Source organism: Urocampus carinirostris, chromosome 13 (genome assembly GCF_059441175.1).
Source record: "Urocampus carinirostris isolate Australia breed hairy pipefish chromosome 13, RoL_Ucar_1.0, whole genome shotgun sequence".
Taxonomy (NCBI): domain Eukaryota; kingdom Metazoa; phylum Chordata; class Actinopteri; order Syngnathiformes; family Syngnathidae; genus Urocampus; species Urocampus carinirostris.
The window spans coordinates 5226433-5246981 of NC_142361.1; the positions used below are offsets into that span (position 1 = coordinate 5226433).

At 40.1% G+C, this 20549-nt stretch overlaps 1 protein-coding gene across 2 annotated transcripts in view; it reads left to right on the forward strand.

Moving 5' to 3' along the window:
- The first annotated feature begins 13010 nt into the window (after window positions 1-13010).
- The window catches only part of b3gnt2b (UDP-GlcNAc:betaGal beta-1,3-N-acetylglucosaminyltransferase 2b), a 35155-nt gene continuing 27616 nt past the window's right edge, over window positions 13011-20549 (forward strand). The window contains exons 1-2 of one of the 2 annotated variants that reach the window (XM_088351812.1): window positions 13011-13077; window positions 14107-14232. The gene's annotated coding sequence lies outside the window, so the exon portion shown is untranslated. Of the gene's footprint in view, window positions 13078-13991; window positions 14024-14106; window positions 14233-20549 lie in introns of those variants that run through there. The other variant, XM_088351811.1, reaches the window with a different exon arrangement.

Genomic DNA, 20549 nt, shown 5'->3' on the forward strand with positions numbered 1-20549 from the left:
AGTAACACTACAAAAAACTTCAGAACTATAATAAAAATTCTACTTCTGAAGTCCTGAAAAACCTAAAAAAAAACTACAGTAATACTTCAAAAATAAATAACAAATGAAGTGCTTGAAACTGGGGCCTACTATACTATTTTGCTCTAATTGTGGTCGTTTCAAAACCAGTTTGATGAAACTAATCTATTTAAAAAGAAATATGTCACATGCAGCCCCTGACTCCAAATAGTTGCCCACCCCTGGAGTGGAACATGGAATGAGTTTTAGTAGGTATAGAAATTATCAAGTATTAGGGGGCTCCAAATATAATTTTGCTTAGGGCCCCATAAAGGCTTGGGCCAGTCCGGCCTAAGAAGATCTTGATTCATTATTTTACTACACAAGAAATCATTGTGCATTTTTATAACTTTACTACTAAAACTAAATACCAAATTTAGAGCTCAAAGATGTAAAAAGAAAGTGTTGATTTTGGTTGATAGTTTTGTGTTTTCTATTTCATTGTTTTTCATATGAGGGAATGATTATTATTATTTTTTTATTGTAAGTAAATTTAGACGATTTATGCTCAAATGAAAAATATCGGCTACTAATTTTGCGTTATTATTACTGACTTCTTTAATCTAATGTTAATGTTATGGGTTTTTTTACATAATGGAAATATTTCTTTGAAAAGTTGAGGACGCCATAAGAAAATATTGCTTTATTTATCTGATATAGGAATGTATTTTTCATCCTTTCAGTAGGTTAAAATAGGTTCACGAGACAAGTGTTTCTCAACTAGTGGGTCCCAACCCACTTTTAGGACATTTTTCCAGTGCGTCGCGGGCCTTTGCCTAGGCAAAATAATGCTAAGAAGAAAAAAAACTCCTTGACAGTGGTTGGCAATAATGCCATCCACTTCTTTATATTCAGTCAATTGGGGCTGTCCCAATTGTGTTTGAGAGGGACCGCTGCTCATTTCGCTATCATTTTTTGAGTTTTATTGCGTTCTTTGCTCATAATAATGGGCCGCAAGAAGGTGAATGACAAGGGGAGAGAAAAGTGGAAAACAGCAACACAACAACTGAATTGAAGAAGGAAATTATTGGGAAATAGGAAAATGGCGTACAAGTGTCTGCCATTGGAGCGCTGCTCAAAGGTACAGTAGATAGTTAGAATTTTTTTTTTAATGTTTAATCTTTATTATTTAAATTATGAAATAATAATCGTTGTTTTGGATGCCTTTTTTTTTAGTATGTGACTATTCAAAAGCAGATTGGGGGGGGTTAAATGTGATGTAGGCTTATATGCAAGTATGTATATATATGTGTATATATATATATATATATATATATATATATATATATAAATATATGTGTATATATATATATATATCTTTTTATTTTATTTATATAGAATATATATATATATATATATATATATATATATATATATATATATATATATATATATATATATATATATATATATATATATATATATATATATATATATATATATATATGTAGTTTAATATGTTAGATAGTTGAATAGGTTCTATTATCTCTGCTTTAAACCGTACAATCCTTTCATTTTATCCTCTTTTTTCTCCTTTTTTTAACTCTCCTTTGATACATTTTGTTTGGCTCTCAGCTTGTAACCATTTTTTTTGGCCCTCCGTCTATTTTACTCTGACAGTCCTGCATTAGGTGATACTCTGTTCCAGTGTTTGTGAACATTTCGTCATCATTCTCATTATTATTATAATTATCATTGTAAACGGAAGCGAACAGTGGGCATGAAGGCTTGACTGCCTAGTTGAGTCCTGCATGGTTTATCTGTGAAGCAGTAATCATCTGACCTGACTCATGTTTGCTGTTTCTTCGCTATCGCTGCCAGATGTCACGCTTGCCTTGTAAGGCCTTACACACACATTTCCCTATGGCGGGGGTCAGTCACAAGCGGCTCTGGAGCCGCATGCGGCTCTTTGGCACTCCCTACTGGTTCCCTGGCGCTTTTTCAAAAATGTTTGATGATTAAAATTTCTTATTTGTGGCTGTTTCTTTGTTTTGTTTATTTGTCAAATATGGCTCTTTCAACATTTAGTACCTTCAGTTTTAAATATGATCAATGTCGCTCCCCTTGAGTATTGTTCCGGAAGTTTTCAAGTCTGCTGTCATTAAACTCATATCTAAGCGGCCTATTCTTGATTTGGAAGGCCCAAGTAACTATAAGCAGCATCAAATGTAATCATTTTTGGCAAAATGACCTCAAAAAGTTGTCGCACAGCAGCAGAATGACTTTGTGTCTGAAAATAAAATTTTTGAATTTCTGTAGTCAGGATTCAGGGCTAATCCTTCTATTGACATGACCTGGTTTAACTAACCAATGGTTGACTTCTGGCTATGGATTGTGGTGCCTCGTCAGTATTACTACTAATGGAGCTCAGCACTGCCTTCAACAATGCGGACAACAACATACGGGATTATCTGAAATTAATGATTGGTATCTTAGGAACTGTACTCTTAGTATTTAGAGCCGCCCTCTGGGACAGGATGTATTGTATTAGTTATGGCAATACAACCTCTGTACCTTTTGATGTCACCTGTTGTGATCCACAGGGCTCAGTACTTGCCCCCATACTTTTCAGTATTTACATGGTTCTGCTGTGTGATACTATTTGCCAAAGATATTCTTAGTTCTCTCCACTATGTCATTGAAACTCAACTGTCTACATTTTGGGGCGCTGGTGCTGCCAGGGCTTTGGGAGTTGGTTAAATATGGGAGTGGCTGGCGCTCCGTTCTGCCCTATACCCTTTTGATGCAAGTTTCTTGCATGCAAGGTCCTTCCACCACACGAGCATCTACTTTAATTCAGGAATAAAATCCTCCTAAGATACTTAAATTGATAGATAATTACTATTTTATTTTTGAAGATAGGCACTGACCTCTGCAAAATGTTGCCTTTTGTGAAGTAACATGGACTAGCAATTCATTGGAAGACCTAATGCATGACAGACTCACCACTTCAACCCCCCGTAATTATTTTGTGCCTTTTTATATTTTTTATTTATTTTGTATTTTTCCCTTTACCTTTTTAAGAATGCAGAGTTGATGGGGAATCATTGGGGATGGAGTCTGGAGGAATCACAACGCTACCTCTGCCTTTCACCTATGCTGGTTTCCTGAATACGGGAGTCCGTCGGGAGTTGACAATAAGCTGGAATGGCCAAAGGTCTATGAAAATTTATAATGAAGAGTATACATACTGGCATGCACAAAAAAGGAAGCAATGATGCTATGAGAAATTATCATATATCAGATACACTGAGCTCCCAGAAGTAGAAATAAAAGTGTGTGTGTGTGTGTGTGTGTGTGTGTGTGTGTGTGTGTGTGTGTGTGTGTGTGTGTGTGTGTATTTCAGTCCTTGTGTCCCGACGGGTCACCACCTTATCGTGGTGGGGCACTTTGTGCATCTTCATGACCCCTAGAGCTATGTCGGCACGAGTCTCGTACTCCTGGTAGGTTTACCCAAGCCGAACAGGTCGAAGGGTAGAGTCCAGACTAAGATTGGTCCCAAAAGCTGGTGGCGGCATGCTTTGAGGTGGTTTCCTACAGACCTGGATCCGGCAGCCGCCGGCAGTTGTAGGAAGATGTCGGTCGTCTAGGGTCTCCCTTGCCACTGGAACCATCTTCTTTACAATCAAGATAGTGGCGTTGGGGAAAGCGCACCCCTTACGCCACTTTAAAAACCATCATTGCGCAGGTATCCTCTTTTACTTGAGTCTCCGACCACAAAAGTCTGGCGGCGATGGAGTATCCAGTGACGGGAGCAGGTTTGAATGAGCTGGAAGCTCTTAGCTGGACTTCTGCACGTCAGCGGCACAGGGCAACGGTCGTTAGCAGCTGGGATTGAGTGGCAGCTGTTTCCGGCAGACCCCTGTGCGTCTGAGCAGCACTATTTAGTGGCCGCACTGCTCACCCCAATTGGGGAAAGGCCTAGAAAAGGTGGCCTAAAGATTGCCCACTCAGCATAGTACCCGGACAGGAAACCACGCCTGTCGGGACATTCCACTGTACGGTCGAAAAACAATAGCATTTAGAATTGCAGCATGGAACATAAGGACACTCCTGGATACCAGTCTGGACAGACCACAGCGCAGAACAGCACTCATTGCCAACGAGCTGAAGTGCTATAATGTGGATGTGGCAGCGCTCAGCGAGACCAGACTCCTTGAGGAAGGCTCACTCAATGAAGAGGGAGAGGGTTATAAATTCTTTTGGAAGGGATACCCCATGGGCGGACACCATCTTCACGGAGTTGGTTTTGCAATTAAGAACACCCTACTGCTGAAGCTCAAAGAGTCACCAGTGGGTGTCAGTGAAAGACTAATGACTCTTCGCATCCCACTTGCAAAATGCAGACATGTCACGTTAGTTAGTGCCTATGCACCAACACTGCCATCGAATGATGAAGAGAAGGATCGCTTCTACCAGGCACTCGATGACATCCTCAGTCACATCCCGAGGAATGACAAAATCATGCTGCTTGGTGATTTCAATGCAAGAGTCGGAAAGAACTTGCAAAACTGGAATGGTGTGATTGGTGCTCATGGCATTGGAAAAATTAATTCTAATGGCATGAGACTTCTTAGTCTGTGCGCAGAGCATAACCTTACCATCACAAACACCATCTTCCAACAAAAGAATAAACATAAGGCATCCTGGATGCATCCCAGGTCCACACACTGGCACCTGATTGACTACGCGATCGTGAGGAGGGCTTACCTGAAGGACGTGCTCATTACAAGCGCTGTGCGTGGGGCAGACAGCTGGACCGACCACCGCATGATTCTGACAAAGGTTAGAATGCATGTTCGGCCCCTAGCACGTCAGGGTGGTTCAAAGAGGAAGACACTCAACTGTGCCAAACTCTCCAGTTGTGACACTCTTGACAACTTCCGTTGCTCCCTAGCTGAGAGGCTGGCAGACATTGAACAGCTGGTCATCTCAGAGGCTGGGATGGATGAGAAGTGGACCTCTCTATGCACCACCCTCTTTGACACTGCAGCCCAAACCGTTGGTTTTAAAACCAAAAAACACCAGGACTGGTTTGATCAGAATGCCGGAGAGATCTCAACCCTCCTGGACAGAATGCACCAGGTGCACAGAGCCACCCTGAACAACCCACAATCTCAATTCTATAAAAAGCTATGGCAAGCCCTTCGTTCCGAGGCCCAGACAACTCTCAGAAAACTGCAAGATGAGTGGTGGATCTCAAAAGCCAATTAAATCAAGTCTCACGCTGATAGAAGCGATATGCACAGTTTCTATGATGCAGTAAAAAACCATCTATGGCCCCAGAAACTGCTCCCTGGCACCTGTTAGATCTGCTGATGGAACATCTCTCACCAAGGATCAGGCTATGATAGTGGAGCGGTGGGCTGAGCATTTCAACACCCTGCTCAACCAGCCCACCCCAGTGGACCCAACTGTCCTTGCAGAGCTCCCTGAACATCCTACATTGCCAGACCTCGACCTCCCGCCAACTTTCAATGAAATCCTGCATGCAGTCAAAACCCTGAAAAACAATAAATCCCCTGGACCTGACAACATCCCAGCTGAACATCTCAAGGTAGGAGGCTACCTCTGTACACGGACACTGTTTCACCACATTTCAGAGGTGTGGAGACGAGAGTGTGTCCCGCAACTGTGGAAAGATGCCAACATTGTGACCATCTTCAAGAATAAAGGAGATAAATCCATCTGCTCCAACAGTAGGGGTATCTCTTTGTTGGCCACTGCTGGAAAGGTCCTTGCCAAGGTCATGCTCCGCAGACTCATCTCCACAATATCGGAACGCCTCATCCCAGAGTCACAGTGTGGTTTTCGAAAGGACAGGGGAACAGTAGACATGATCTTTGTGACACGTCAGCTCCAAGAGAAATGCCGGGAGCAGCACAAGGACTTGTTCATCACTTTTGTCGATCTCTCAAAGGCATTTGACACAGTGAACAGGGACCTACTGTAGCAAGTCCTGAAGGGATTTGGGTGTCCACCCAAGTTTCTCACCATTCTTGCACAGTTCCATTCAGGGATGACGGCCAGAATGGTAGTTGGAAGACAAAGCTCAGAGCCCTTTGGCGTTGAAACTGGAGTGAGGCAAGGCTGTGTGCTGGCTCCAGTTCTCTTCAACATCTTCCTTGTCTGTGTCACAACACTGCTACGTAGAAGGATGGAGAAGCAGGCTGGAGTTACCATCAACTTCAGGGTTGATGGTAACCTGTTTAACATCAGGAGGCTACAGGCAACTACCAAGCTGACCTCAGAGACCATCATTGAGCTGCAGAACGCTGATGACTGTGCCCTGGCTTCCCATACACCAGAGGCTCTGCAAACATTCTCTCGGCAGCTGTAACTGCATACACCAGAATGGGACTGACAATCAACACCCAGAAGACAGAGGTACTCTGTCAGTCCAGTGCTAACCTCCAACCAAACCCAATAATCCTCACAGTAGCAGGGCAACACCTGCTCATGGTGCCCACCTTCAATCATCTGGGGAGCATAGTGTCTGACACCTGCTCATTGGATGATGAGATCCAGAGCCATCTCAAGCAAGCATCAGCATCTTTCCGTCGACTAAGGAGAAAGGTCATTCAAAACAACAACCTTAGACTCCACACCAAAATGCTGGTCTACAGAGCTGTATGCATCCCTACATTACTGTATGGATGTGAGGCATGAACTATCTACAGCCGCCATCTGAAGAGCCTGGAGACCTTCCATGTAAGATGTCTTCAGAAGATCCTTGGCATCACATGGAGGGACAGTGCGCCGCACACAGAGGTGTTGGAGAGGGCAGACAGCCACTCAGGTGGTTGGGGCATATTGTTCGAATGCCCAGCCACAGACTGCCACGCCGTATCCTCTATGGTCAGTTACATCTAGGCCAACGCAGTGCTGGTGGGCAGAAGATGCGGTTCAAAGACCAAATAAAGAACATCCTGAAGAGATGTCGGATAAACCCCTCCTCACTGGAAGAACTTGCTTCCTGCCGAGACCTCTGGCGCTCCCACTGCTCACAGGGAGTGGATTATATGGAGAAACAGCGCATGCAACACCGTGCAGCAAAGCATGCAAAGAGACATGCTCGCCAGGCCACCCCTGCTCCCCCCAGCACCCGCTTCACATGCTCTGTCTGTAACCGCATCTGTGGATCCAGGATCGGACTGTTCAAACATCAGCAGACTCACAAATAAAAGAAGATGGTCATCATCGAATCGATGGACAACCCCAAACAAACAAATTTCAGTCCTTGGACTTTTTTACAATTTAAAACCAAGAAATACAGATTTGTCCTCACTGTCCACTTATCCGGCATACATAACAAATGATCTACAACACAACACCTATTGGGCTATCTTTCATTCAAATAACATACGCAACTACATGCATATCTAACAAATAAGAAAACTATAAAATAAAGGGCAGCAAAACCTGCACAGGCAACAGGACCACTGGCTAGTATAATGATTGACTCGAAGGAACAACCAAATTCCTGGCTGACTTGGATTTTTTTTCAAGGTGACCATTATAACTAAAGACATTTGGCTAATCATTACCTGCAACATGAGCGACTGGTGAAAGGTATGTAGCAACAATCAAACCAAAGCAACTGGCGATCACATTCTTTATCTTTTTTTCTTAGATATAATAAAAACAATTGTGTTGGATTTAGCAAGTTGGCTACCTACATACTGAACTTCCTTAACAACCACAGTATCTAAATACGTTACCAAATAACTACTTACGAACTAACCTACAAACACACTCACCTGACTTCCTACCTTCCTAACTTAAAAAATGAGACACTTTGCGATAATTAACCCACTGCGTTCTGATACTTATCTAATACCACACTGACTTTATTTTCTTTTAATTCAATCATCTGCTCATATTTAGCTTATTCATTTTGTCATCATAATCCTGTGGTCAGATAGCCTTCGGAGGGCGATTGTTGTCGCAGAAGCAAGGAGTCATCGGACTCAAACATGTCGCTGCTAAGGTCCTGGGCTCTTGTTGACAATTGCCTTCATTGTTTGGAAGCTTGAGGGGCTGCTGAGGTGGTTGAAGGAGAGTCACTGCTGTTGAACAGAAGCTCAAATGACATTGGATGCATCTTACATGTAGCTTTTGGTGAGTTTCTGCCTATAAAAACCCAATGCGCACCAACCTCACTCAGACCCTAGTTCCGGCGGACCCTAGTAAATTGAGTCTGAGACCCCTGACTTACATATATACCCAACAATCTTTTGTCACTCAATTATCTATTTCAGGTCATTTATACTGGCACCAACTCAACACACTACTAATCACCGAACTTGGACAGTTGATAACTACAAGCAAAATTCTTTTTTAAATGAAGTATTTTTCTCCATGGGTGTGAGAGTATCGAACAGACCATTTTTTGTTGGTCACGATCGCCACTTGACAGCTTTCCCAGGCTCGTGTTGCAACCGCAGAATCCTTTATCATGCTTGACCACATTGGAACTTGACCATGACTGTGATCTAAGTTAGCATCTTTCACAAGCTTGGACCACGCTTTCTATCTAGCTGCTAAGGTCCTTGTTTATTCTTCTTAACTTTGTTTTAATAAAAAAAAAAAAACGATTTTTTTTTTTATTCCATATGCACAAAACTTGCTAAAAATATACAAAAGTTAGCAAACAAGCTAATGCTATTTTACTCCTAAAATTAGTATTGATGCAAAAAACAGCACTGGCTTTCGTTCTACCTATACTGCAAAAAAATGCTTGTTACATTGGTAGATCATATCTTCATTTAACCTAATTTTAATCGAATTTTTTTAGCTTCTTTTGCCACATATATTCAGAAGTGTATTTCTTCATTGATTAAAATTAAAACAAGCAAAATTATCAATGGCAGACAAACCATATTTTTTAATTTACAGTATATATTGAGGATTAGCAGTTTGCTAAATTAATTAATTTGTCATTATTGCCATGGCGCCCAATTGGCCGCGCCCATGTGTGTCACGGTTGCCATGGTGCTCAATTGGCCCCGCCCGTGTGGTGCCAGCTGCGGCTCGTTGAGACATTGGCTCTCTTTCTATAGTAAGCTTAGCGCTCTCTTGCTTTTGGTCAGCCCGTCAAACGAACTTCTGCCCCACAAGACGTGGGTTCTGTCTTGGTCCTGTTTTCCTGTTGATATCTTCAGTGTGGTATTGTTCCTGTTTATTTTTGTCCTGTTTAACTTCGGGTTCCAGTTTTGTTTCGGTCTATTTTGGTCCTGTTTATAATTTTCTCCAGTTTTCGTTCCGGTCTAGTTTCTCCTGTTATTTATCGATATCCTGATTTGTTGTCAATCCTGGCTGTCCCTTCCTGTCCAGTATCGACCCCATCTGTCCGATATCAACTCGGGCAATTGGAATCGGTCTCGTTGGTCTCTGGCTTCCTGTCCTTCCACGCCAGACCGGCTTCCTAACGTGCATGACAAATTGGATCCTGTTTCGGTTCTGGTTCTGACATAATTAATATAATTGTATCTGTTTTACTTACTAAAAAAGACATTTAAATAATAAAAATGAAATACAAGTATAAAAAGTAAATTATAAAAATATCAGAAATATGAATTAAATACCAATGACATGAAACAAATGATCATCAAAGCGGCGCCGCCGCAAGCGGCAGCCTTTCCAGCGGCTGCCTTTCCAGCGGCAGCCTTTCCAGCGGCTCCGTGTTATTTCGCACTTTTTGTGATTTATTGTTTTAAGTGTCTGCTTCTATCTTCGGTGTTTTTCGTCCCGTTTGACAGCTACACTTTGGATTACTTTCTATCCTATCGTTATGGGTTTTAATGCACAAAAATATGTTTATTCGAGAAATCAACTCCTTGCCCTGAAGAATTCTCGTGCCAGCGTGATGAGGGGGCCCTATCGTGGATGCAGTGCCTGAGCTAAGGCAAAGTGGCTAGCGGCGTTACAAGTCTTCGGTACAGTCTGTAATCATGGTAAATGTGAACTCTCTACCAAATAAGACTGACGAACTGGCTGTGCTGGTGAAAAACATCAAAGCGTACAGGGAGTGCAGTTTGCTGTATTTTACAGATGCGTGGCTCACGTCTATCATTCCGGACGCTAACGTGGAGCTACCCGGAGCTACCCTGAGCTTCAGCGCTTTTAGAGACACAAAAGCCTGAGGGAAGCGGAGAGGAGGTGGACTCGCTATCTACGTGAACACGAGGTGGTGTAACCCTGGGCACAAAGATTTCCATCTGCTGCAGGGACGTTGAACTTTTGGACTAGCGTGTGACGGCATCCACTCCGCTGTGGCTAAACTACAACAAAGCACCTGTTATCCTGGGCATCCTGTTAATCTATCAATAAACAACAAAGGAGACTGCTGGAAGTGTGAATTTCCCTTTTTTCGGTTGTGGGTACATCGATAAAAAAGTTGTGAAACACTGTTCTAGACCATCTCATAGTGACATTACTTCATAATTGTCAACCCAAGTCAACTGCTCCCCTCATTAATGATTGTAATTTCCCTTATTAAAAAAATAATAAACATTACAAACACAACACAGCACATATTTACACACAGCAAGACAGACTGTAGAAAAAAAATAAAGATCATTTGTCTAAACAAGTTTATTTTATTTACCAAAAAACAATAAAAACAATTATTTCAGCATCTTTCTTAGTTCTTTTCCCACTTGTATTAAAATAGGTGTTTGTTTTTAATATGTAGCAGAGAAGGATTTTGCAGACTTCTTCTTGTTTTATCGATGGTTTTATTCTGAAACAGAAACTATGACAGTTTTGTCTAATCTACAACAAAGATGTAAGAGTACCAGTTCCCATTTCTTTCCTATTAGTGGTGGGCCGTCAGGGCCTGCAAGGCCTTCTCTGCTGGCCTAAAAGATATCTGAATCTCGTGAGGTTAATTATATTTAGTCCATAAATAGTTGCTAAAAAATTTCGAATTGTCTGTCAGCTTCCTTTCATTGCTTCCCCCCTTGTTGTGCTGGTTTCAGATGTGTGCTTTCATATTTTTTCATTTAACCAATCAGATTTCAGCCATTATTTGTTGCCAGGGTCAGAAATCTGCCCGGAGGCCTTCACTATCAGTTCTGCAGGCCTCGTAGCATAAAATAAGTTAAAAATATGGAGTTGATGGATATGTAACTTTATGATAACCTACCAAGTTTTGTGTCCACTCAACTGCCCACTCGAGCTTCAAGACACGTTTTCAGATTTAAACTAATTAGCCTGCCAACAAATTTACCGTCATACGTTTCATAAAACTATTTACTATCTCCCGGCCTACGAAACTAGCAACCTTTCTGCCCAGCAGCAGGCAACTTACCTACCTGTATGATGTTGTCATAATAGTCCGCTCGCTTGTTGTATAAATAAAGCCTTAGGTACGCACTCAAACGAAGAGTCATGACTAGTTAAAGGGACAGTGTGTATTATTTAGCGCTTCCTACTGGAAAAAAAAGGAATTTGTTTAATTAACAACATTGATTAGATAAATAAGCAAAAATGCAAGAACTATCATTTCAAAGTAATTTTTTTTAATATTTGTAGGTCGGGAAATTTGCATTCATTCTACATAACATGAGCCTCACCTCGCGGGAGCTGACTAATAATCAGTCATCTTGCTGCTATGGGTGACAGCCCCAATTCCCCTCCCACATACCCCCCCCCCCAAAAAAAAAAGAAAATTGCGAGGAATTGGCAAAAAATGAGAAGGAAAATCCTCGGGTTTTGTGACCGTTAGTCTTTGTATTCTTCCTCGTGGTTTTTATCACTCGTTTAGGGTTGCACAACACAATACAGGGACATCTAATGGTCAAACATACATACTGTTCCCTTGACACATGGGTTTAAAACTCACAGCCTGTGGGCCAATTGCGAATGATAGAATGAGGCCCAAAGGAAGGTATGAAGGGACACTGTGTTTTATTAACCGCCTCCTGGTGGTAAAAAAATAATAATTTGAAAAACAATTTTGATTCAAAATTGATCAAAAATACAAGAACTAAGATATAAACGAGCAGTTTTAAAATAGTCTCAGGTAGAAGGATTTGCATTTATTTTACATAACATGAAGCATCACCTATAGGGAGCTGACATGTTTGTCAGCCATTTTGCTGCTACGGGGACCCCCTAAAACCATCCCTTTTTTTGGCCCTATTTCTTCTTTTCTCCCATTTTTCTTTTTTAATGTCTTCCTTATTGTTTCTTCTTTTCTACTTTTAGGTCAAGAAATATTTATTTTACATATCACAAGGCTCTCCAGAGGGAGCAGACATGATTGTCGGTCATCTCCCTGCTACGGGTACCCCCAAAATTCAAAACCCTTATGAAACACAGGCAAAAAAAGAGATAAATGATGGGGTTCGGTTAGTTTGAGTCGATGTAGTTTGCATGCTTTCTTGTGCTTTTTAGCACCAGTTACTGTTTGTTTAGCAAATCTACTGGTCAAACAATACACACTGTCCCAAATTTAAGTGCAGCCCACAGAAATTATGAAATCTTTTTTTACTTATTTACAGATTTATTGTTTTCTTTTCATATCATTTCTTGATGGTTTTTTATTTTTACGTTTTATTTTGTGTAGTATTAACGAATAAAAAATATAAAAAGAACAGTGGAATGCTTTCATCAGGGGTTTTAAATTAAGTTTAAGACCACTGCTTCAATACTTTGTAACTTGGTTTTGTGTCTGCATGAAATTGGTGGTTTCAAAACATTGCAACATTATTAGGTGATTGATATTTAAAGATATGTCATTTAAAGCAACGCCGTGTTCAGCTGTTGAGAGGGCTTTGTGCAAAGAATAGATTAATTGTAATCCCCCTCTAAATTAAATTAACTAAAACCAGAATGAATGTGTGTGGGGCGCCTGCCTGGCCACGCCCCTTCGCGTCACACAACAAGAAGCCACCCGACTGGAGTCGAGTCTCAAGTACTGATGGGAATTCCGTACCTTTTTAGAGAACCGGCTTTGTTTGGCTTGGCTTGCTGAAAAGAGCCGTCTCCTTCGGCTCACAAGCGGCTCTTCAGGTTTTTTGATGTTGAACTATATATTACCAATTATAATGAAATATTATTGCAGTTGATTAATCTATTTTATTATATTATCTATGTATTATATTACATTATATTATTTTAGCTTTTATTGTTTAATATCCAGTGAATTTTAAACGACTGGCAATTTCAACTTAACATACTATTTGTACTTAGCAAGATGACGCCACTCATATTGACCAGTTAAGAGTGCCTTTAAGAGAGGGAGAGGAGGGGGGGAGGAAGAGAGAGAGAGAGAGAGAGAGAGAGAGAGAGAGGCTGAAAGAGAGAATAGATAGAAAGAGAAATCGAGTAAGGGGGATCAAGATAGAAAAGTAGAGAACAAGAGAGAGAGAGAGAGAGAGAGAGAGAGAGAGAGAGAGAGAGAGAGAGAAAGATAAAGCAAAATGATGAAAATGATGAAAAGAGAAAAGGGAGAAAAAGATAGAGAGAGAAATTGAGAGTGAGAGAAAAAGAGAGAAATGAAGAGAAAAAAGGGGATAGAAAATAAAAAAGAGAGGAATAAAAATAGATACAAGAGAGCGCGCAATAGAGGGAAAGAGAATGAGACACTGAAAGAGAGAGAAAGAAAGAGAATGAAAGATAAAGCAAAAGAGAGAAAAGTATAAAGTTATAGTAAAAGAGCAAGAGAAAAGGAGCGAGAGAGTAAGAAAAAGAGGGAGGGCAAAAGATAGAAAGAGATTAGAAGAAATAGAGAGGGAGAGAAAGAGAGCAAGCAACAGAAGAGAAAGAGTGGCAAGAGAGAGAGACAGAGGGAAAACAACAGGAAAAAGAGAGAGAGAGAGATAGAGAGAGCGAGAGAGAAAGAAAGAGAGAGTTTCAAATGGAGTTGGCTCTTGTCAATAATTTTAAAGAGTCAGCTCAGAAAGCCGTTTCGTTCGCGCACGACTCGTCACTAGTCTGAAGGTTTGAAATGAAGCAAGTAAGCAACAGTCGGAGCTGCGGACGCATTCTATTTTCACCCTTTCTCCCTGCCGCTTTTATTTATTTGGTTTTTCTCTAAAGAGAAGACCGAAGCGAAGAATCGAGTGTTGAAGCCGAGGAGTTTCCTTTTTCGGGAGTCGGACGAGTGGAGGCGGCAGGAGTGTGTGAGGCGGCGCCCACGGAAACGAAGCTAACCTCCTGGACAAGGTAAAGTTTAGGACACCGTCAGCTACTCTCGCTTCTTTTCTTTTCAAACAAATGTCCGGTAAAGCAAGTGAAAAAAGTTGAAGAACCCCGAAGAGTGAGTCGGAAAAAAACAACCGTTCTTGTCATTGATCAGAAAGGTGATTATTAAGTTGGCGGTCACAGAAAAGCGACTCGATGGAGTCACGGGGTAAACAACGTGACATAATGGCCAATGTTTCCATACTTGGAAGATAAATGAAATCATTTTTACATGTTATTATTTTATTTTCACTCGAATAAATAAACATCACATGATTTATAGCGCCGATCCCTTGGTAGGGTACTATTTCTTCGACTATTAAAAGGGCAAACTGTGTCAACTAGTGATCAATGAAAAAATATTTTGTCTTGTCACGAAATTGGACTCAGCAACTTTTGACAAAATGTCAATTGCGTCATAAATAGTGCCCAAGAATAACAACCTCTAAAGACCTTTTGAATGGAACTACATTGCAGTGACTTCACGTATTTGGAAAATCAAATATTTGGTGCTACTAATAAAATTAGTTGTGGCATTACATGCGTTAAAAAGGAAATGCCCGTTGAATGCTTTATATTTTACTCCTACAGAAAATATGGTATAATTACCATTTTTTTCGGACTGCAAGTCGCTCCAGAGTATAAGTCGTACCAGCCAAAGATGCATAATTAAGAAGAAAAAAAACCCACATATAGGTTGCACCAGGGTATAAGTTGCATTTTGGGGGGAAATCTTTTTGATAAAATCTTACACCAATAACAGCCATGTCAATGTGATGACCCTCATTTATGCGCTACACAAGGGTTCACAGACACTTGGTTTATTGCCTACATTCAATAAACAAAAAATTACAAAGGAGTCAGGGCGTCTGTGCACCACTGCATACATCTAAAACATTAATAGAAACAAAAATACAAAAAACGTGACATCACTCAACATGAGACACACAGTGGCGTGGTTGCATTTAAACATGCTGCATCTCAGTAATCATCGTTTCAAGCTGCATTACTTTACCTTTAATAAGTGCTTTTATGCATCATTTAGCACAACTTGCATACAAAAATAGTTCGTGAAAGCAGCTCCTATATTGGGTACAGCTTACCTTCAGCACCAGGTGATATAGCTGAAGGTACAGAAGGCGCAGAAGCCCATAAAGTGACAAATGAGAAAGACAGTCGCAATGCCCATGGCTTAACAAATGAATGCGGAACCACAGTTTTAACAGGAATGCAATAAAAACACATATTTTGTGAGAATTCAATAAAACTCAAAACAATAAAATTTTAACTCTGTTACATCAACTTGAAAGATAATTTAAAATAAAATGGGACAACAGACTTAATATGTTGTTGGTATATGAACGCTACATGACATGGCTGTTAATTTCATTTACAACCTAACATATTAGGAATTTTTCAGGTAACTCTAGCATAAATAACATATTCACCAAATGTATCATTTTCACTTAAAATCACCAAATCCAATGAAATATTCATCCTAGGTGTCAGTGTCATGGTAAACAATCCCACCGCTTTTACCTTATGATGTCGCCTACGTCAGACTTGGGCAAGTACAGCCTGGTGGCACCCATCCTTCTTCAGGCCAACAAATGTTTCCACCCGTTCTAGAACGTGGGAAAGACCTCAACGTTAATGGTGCGCATGCAGGAAAGGGGCGGGTCAACTGCTAATCAGAATGGAGAAACGATCTACAATGAAATTCTGCGACGCAGCAAAACCACGAAAATGTGACATAGCAAGTTATTACTGTAGTCACTTTTGTCTTTATCTTGTCCAGCTTGATTTAAATGTATTTAAAAAATTTTAAAGACATACTTTCAAGACCCTGAAAGGCATTTTTCAAATTTCACTTATCACCTTAATAAAGACGGAACCTTGGCGTCTCTCAACGTCTTTTTAAACAGTTTTTGATGTTTGAGAGGCTTCATAAAAGCATATTTATCTCAATATGTATCACTGCGTCTTAACCATATTTCTATTCAACAGGGAGAGATCAAATCAATCCTGTGATGCATCCTTATCTGTAACAATGCGTGACTGATAAAACTGACCTTTGATGTTCTAGATTTTGCTTTTCCTTAATTCTTCCTCTGTTGCATTCATACATACCATATATTGTACAGTATGATCATGGAATGTGTGCTTGTTGTTAACTGACATTTTTCACGTTTGTTGTCATTTATGAAGACCTGTGGCTATTTTTAGTTTCTATGGTGCAGTGTTTTGCTTCATAGAATGTCTTTCTGAGAAAGCTGCTTAGTCACCATAACCAAAAAGGCAGAGTCAGCTTTTTTGGGAAGTTTTCACATCTGAGGTAACCTACCTGACTGCCTGCAAAAGATGGTATTGATATTTAATGTTGTTCTGGCTTGGGAGAGTGACACTGTGGATAACAATTAGTATCAACAGCTTTTGTTTTAGTATAAGCAACAGATACATCACCGTTAAATGGGATTCTAAAGAAAACTGTTAAAAAAAAAGAACATTTTTTTATGGCTTGTTTTAGAGGCAAGAATAGTTGATGAAAATAAATTAATTTATACCTCGAACGAATATTCGATGTATAAAGTGAGTCACATATGCTTTCACAAAATTAAACTGTAACCTCCAAGCATCCCTGTTTTACATATACGTTCATGCTCACCCGCTCAAGGACATGTTGTAAATTTCAGACTCGTATATCTTCTCTGATAGCATAAACTCTTTTTTTCCCATCCATGCTCACCTAGCGTTACCTCAGTCCAGACACTCAGAATTAGGCCCTCTCCTAGGATAGCACAAATGAATTGTCTGTAATGAAGAATCTTCCTTGGAGCGCAACGTTCTGTCCGTCGACACATTTAATTTTTGTGTCACGTTATTCTCGTTGTGGAACTGAGACCCCCATGGGGTGCAGCTAATTATTCTGACGTCCCACCACAACTGTATTAGTAATTATTTCTGATTACCCTTAAACCTGCAGTTTTTCCCCTGCAGGAAGGTACAAATTTGTGTCATATTGTGTACTCTCATTACCTTAAACTATGTGGGCAAGTGATACTTATATTTAAACAATTTTGAAGGAAATCAAATGAGGACCAATCAATTTTTCTAATCAACAGGGTTCCTACAGGTGCTTTAAATCCTTACAAATGTTTAATGTTTTCAGGGATTGGAAAGTGTTAGAATTTTGGGTTAAGTGCTTTTAAATGCTTGAAATTGTTTACATGTTCCTCAAGAAGTCTGCTTGAAAATGACACGATGCTGCTCTCTGGTGGCTTTGCTTTGCTATTGCATTTTTTCTTCCTTTGTGATTAACTGCAGCTGGCATTAGTTTTTACATATGAAGCGACATCGCCCCCCACTGGTTGTGCCCTAGAGGGAAAGGTGCATTCTACACCTAAACAGGGCTCTATGAAATGTGTAAGGATTACAGATCAGTTTTGGGGCATTCATTATAGGCCATGCAAAAAAGTAAGGTAGTGTTTCCATGTGGTTAATTGTAATAGTTGGAACTTCCTGCATCTGAAAATGTAAGCCACGTATTACTGTCATTTACCCAACACCTATTTGTGGAGAGATTTGTCTCAAAAACAAATATATTTGCCATTTACTCAAGATCTAAAAATCAGATGTCTTGATAAAGGCTCAAACAAGATTACAAATCTCAAATGTAAATCGCAACATGGCTTTTTTCTTCTAATGGGAGCAGAAAAATTGGCTTTGAAAGTCCCTAAATGTGTTTGAATTTGTCCAGTAAAAGGGTTACCAACTCATAATCAAGCAGCAAGCATCTCTTTTTCATCCCTTATCGTTTTTTTATCGGCATAAATTGAAGTTGTCGACGTTCTCTGCACTTAAATATAAAGTTTCTATATCCAATTAGTTGTTTGCTTTATAAATGACTTCACGTTGTTGAATATGAATAGCCTTATCCTATTTGAGTTTGGCTATTTAGTCAAATCCATGAGGCTTGAGTTAAAATGGCTTGAAGGTAAATGATTTATTAAATTGCATATTTCATCTAAACGCTTAATAACATGTTGCCATGAAGTTTGCTAAACTCCTCAACAAATTTGAAAAAAAAAAAACCTCAATGTCCAGCTACAGATATTTTTGTGGCAATAAACACAAACTTTTATTTCAAATTTGTAGCCTTGTGTTTGTGTTTGCCACAAGTCGTCCAAGAGTTCAACATATGCAGACAGGGCAGACATAGTATTTACATTTTATCCATAAAACCTTTGTGGTAAAACAATTGCTCCTTCAATTTCTTTATTCGAAACCCCCACCCCCAACAACACACTGAAAATAGCAAGCAGGTAATTGTGTTACAAATGTGTATCAGCTTTTTGTTTCTTTGTTGGCATAACTGAACCCCTCGTAGCAGTAAACACGAACTAAGTGCATCCCAATTCCCTAATGCAATAAAAACAAAAGACTGCCTCATGTGTCTTCGTCTTTTCCGTACTTTCTCTCCGTGCTTCATTGAAAATAGATTTGTATGTGCTATGTTTGCATGCTATATTGACACAGTAGCTGAGGTAGTCTGCCCTCAAGTTGTGCGTCACAAAAACACCACTGTTATTGCATATTAAGGGATTTGTCATGAGAGGAAAATAGAATTTGTTGCACTAGGTTTGTATTTTTTGCCCCTAATTCTTAAGTTCCATGAATTTTGAGGAAAGTCCACAGTCAGTCTTCTGTTTCTTGGAAAACAGGATATGACTCCTGTAGTCTGTATTTAGCCCACGGTATTGACAGTAACTGCAACAGATGGTCGGGTTGGTAACCATGAAGAGACTTAGGTTCTGTCCCAGGGATTAAATAAATATTGATACAGTAATAGGATGCAAAATGATTGAACAGCTTGTAGCAATAGCAGCTTGTTACAATGAAAATAATTTCTTAAATTGGACTCTGAAGAAAGTCAGATGAGCGCAAAGAAATGCTGATCACCAGGGGGTGCTCCGTGGATTGTTGTTGTGTCCGGGAAATAACTGAGTATATAGCTCGGCTAACAATTGTTAAGCCACCACTGCCGAATTTGGCGCGTTTGAGATGGACCACATCTAATTTTATTGGGAATTTGTTTGTTTTATTTCCTTATTCTTCCTAAGATAACGGTCCCATGATAGATAGTAATAAGGGAAAGGAAAAGTGGAAAACAGTGACGACAACAACGATCAAATCGAAGAAGGAAACAAATGCAAAATTTGAAAATGGTGTTTGAGTGTCTGCCATTGAACTGCTGCTGAAAGGTAAAATGTATAGTTGAAAAAATATTGTTTAGCTTTTTATTGGTTTATTAATCTTCATTATCTACATAATTAAATAATTATTGATGTTTAGGTACATGTTTTATGTTTAAGAATATTTTTTTTTACAAATTTCATTTAGTAGGTGGCTATTTTAAATACTGTAAGTCTTAGGTGGTCAATGCATGTATGCAACAATATACGTTACTTGAAATAGTTTTTGTTTTGCTTGTTATTTTGTTTTTTAGAGAAAAAAAAAATATATTCTAATATCTGCTTTAAAATTGCACACGCTTTTAATTCGATGAATTTGGGAAGTGGAATTCTTGTTTCTTGATTTGCGTCACAGCTTGTCATTAGGGTGGAATGGTGGGTCCTTAAAGAGATTACATCCATCCATTATCCGTACCGCTTATACTCGGTTGGGTAGCGGGGATGCTGGAGCCCATCCCAGCCATCTTCGGGTAGTGGGCAGGGGACACCCTGAACTGGTTGCCAGGCAGTGGCAGGGCACACAGAGACAGACACCTAGGGACAATTTGGACCAGCCAATTAACCTGACATGCATGTTCATGGAGTGTGGGAGGACCCGGAGCGCCCGCATGAAACCCACGCAAGCACGGGAAAAACATGCAAACTCCACACAGGAGGTTTGATCTCATGACCTCAGAACTGTGCCGCACATGCGCTAACCACTGTGCCGTGGGTGCCAAAGCGATTACAAAGACCTTTTATTTTTTCAATTAGATACAGAACATGCATGTTTCCTCCCTACAATCATTGAGATAGGTTCCAAAATATTTCACGTTGCCATGGATCTCGAAAAAATTAATTTCAAAGTAGACAGTTTGACCTCATATCTCCTAGGGCTGTGACGTCACCGAATTACAACGAGAACTCAAATAAAAGGGCAGGTCTCGTTGAAAACAGATGGCGATTGTAGTAGTCAGCGGATGCATGCTGTCCATTTCCGCTTGGAGTAATTGGAACTTTGCTTACCGTGTCGCTTGGGGACTTCTGACTGTTTTGTCCGAGTTGCGT